The sequence below is a fragment of the Mandrillus leucophaeus genome, unplaced genomic scaffold, assembly GCF_000951045.1.
Source record: "Mandrillus leucophaeus isolate KB7577 unplaced genomic scaffold, Mleu.le_1.0 Scaffold653, whole genome shotgun sequence".
NCBI classification, from domain to species: domain Eukaryota; kingdom Metazoa; phylum Chordata; class Mammalia; order Primates; family Cercopithecidae; genus Mandrillus; species Mandrillus leucophaeus.
Genome location: NW_012107064.1, coordinates 265,515 through 267,852, shown reverse-complemented (window position 1 = coordinate 267,852; position 2,338 = coordinate 265,515).

Here is a 2,338-nt window from a genome sequence, read left to right as displayed (position 1 = left end):
TCCCCACTGCGCTGGCTGACCCTTGCCGCCTGCTGCCTCCTCGGAGGGCTTTGTCCCTGTCTCTGAGCTGGCAGGCAGGATGGCTGGGTGGCCCTCAGAGAAGGACAGACCTGAGATGGGGTCTCCACCCCTGGTTTGCTATTGGACTGCTCTGAACAGGATCCCAAATGCCTCTTCCCTCCGGTCACGCCCCACTGTCTCTAGAAGCTCCATCCTGTGGCTTCCAGAGTATGCACTTCCAGCCCAGCCAGGGTGCCAGTGCCGAGAGGGAGGAGGAGGACAAGGCTGGCCCAGCCTCCCCTCGCTCCTCTAGACCATGCGGCAGGCAGCGCGCGTTCCCGGAGGGCTGTTCCCCCCCCACGCTGTCCCTACATCTGTTCTGATCTAAAATATCTTTCCTTTTATGCTGCGCCCAGTCTTGGGGCTCAAAGATTTGCTCAAGCCTCATTGGGCCTTGTGACTAGGCTCATCTAGATGGTGCTCCCGCTGGTGTTTGAGGCGTTTCCACTGTGATCTCCACGAGGGGGTGTTTTCCGGGACACATCTCCGGCTCTGGGAACTGCCTGACTCCCTGAAGAAACTACTTTTCAGGCACCGTGGGGCCACCCATATACCTCCAGCTCAGCTGATGCTTAAAAACAGGTGCAGAAAAGCTCGCGATAGGTCTTGACGAGAGTGTCTGTCTATGCCAATTAATGTAAAAATGCCGTTTCTTGAAAAAGATTCAGTGGTTCAGCTTTGTCAGCATCATCTCAACACCCAAGCCTGCTGGTTCCTTTCAGCATCTCATCCAACCATGTCATCGCCCAGATGAGAAATCTTAGACTTGCTTGAGGTCACACAGCTGGCTGGTGGCAAAGCTGGGATTAGAACCCTCAACCCAGAGTCCCTTCCTCTGCACCACCTACATGGTTGGTTGAAAAGTGGCTGCGTTCCCTGGGGCCCTGGGTTTTGGGGAAACCAGTGAGCTGCTGCCTTGGCACTGGCTTGGAGGTGAGCAGTCAAGGATGCTGGTGAGGCCTCAGTTTCTGCTCTTTTTCATCAGAAGGGAGAGTCTCTTGGATTTTTCAGTGAAGACCCTTGGGCTTTGGATGCAACCCGAATCAAGAAAGCGAGGAGGGAAAGGGATTCGGTGAACTGTTCCTCAGTGGGATCGGTTCTTCAGCTCCAGTGTGTAATGGGGGTGGAAGCCGGGGAAAAAGATGCTGTTCACCAACCCTTATGCTGTTTCCTTAATTTAGGAAGAAAAGCTTCCTTTTTCCTAAATTAAGAGGAAAAGTGGTCAAAGAAAAACTCTTCATTTCTCCCTGATTCTTAAACGAAGGTGGTTAATAGCAACCCAGGCTCCCGTGACAAGGCAGGACAAGAGCCTCTTTTACTTTCCTCCCCTGACCCTTTAAGGTGCCAACTCAAACACTACCTTTCTCATTGCTTTCGAAGTCAGTAGAGACGGATCTGTTTTGAGCAGTCGGGGGTTCGAGTCGATCTCATGGCTACAGGCGGCCAGCAGGGACCAGGCCAGTCAGCCATGCTCAGGACCCCTCGGCTCCTCCCCCAGCCTCTAGCTACCCCTTATCGAGGCAAGGGGAGGCCAGTAAAGTTTGCCAAGGCTGATCCTGCAGCCTGGTGGGGCTGGCTGGGGTGTTCTTTTACCAAGCTCTGTTTTACCGCCAGCCCCTTGTCCACCCCGATCCCACGTCTCCCTCCCTTCAGCTGGACCGTGTGCCCCTTTGGGACGGGGAAGACAAGCCCCACCAGGGCCAAGGGCAGCAGGGCCCTGCCGAGTGAGAGGCTGTGTGGCAGCGGCTCTGTCCTGTGCCTTACCAGCCCTGGGAGGGGGACATTTGGCTGGAAGACTGGAATTTAATTGCCATCGTCTTTGATTTTGTGACATTTCTGCTTGGCAGCGTGAACCCCCCTTCCTGCCCCTTAGCATGCGTGCAGCTCTCTCTTGTCTTGGGTGTTACCCTTGGGCACTCCAGCTCGGGGACTGCTGGCGTGTGAGTGTGCAGATTCCCCTGTGTGGTCGAACCTAAGAACTGTGGCTTGGAAGTGATGCTCCACGTGACGACGACTTTCCTTTCTTTCCTCTTAGTGAGGAGGTGATTCGTAGACCCCAACTGCCTATGTAATGTAAATAATGTACATTTAATTTATTGCTATGGTAGCACATTGTATTTGTTAATGTACAAAACAAATTCTAAAAGGTTGACAAATGTATATTTTGTTGCTTAAATGTGTCTTTGCAGAAATTGACAATAAATAACATATTTTGTGTCCATCAGTGTTCAGACTTCTTTGCATGGGGCCCTGGGCCTGGGGGTCACTTTTCAGTTCA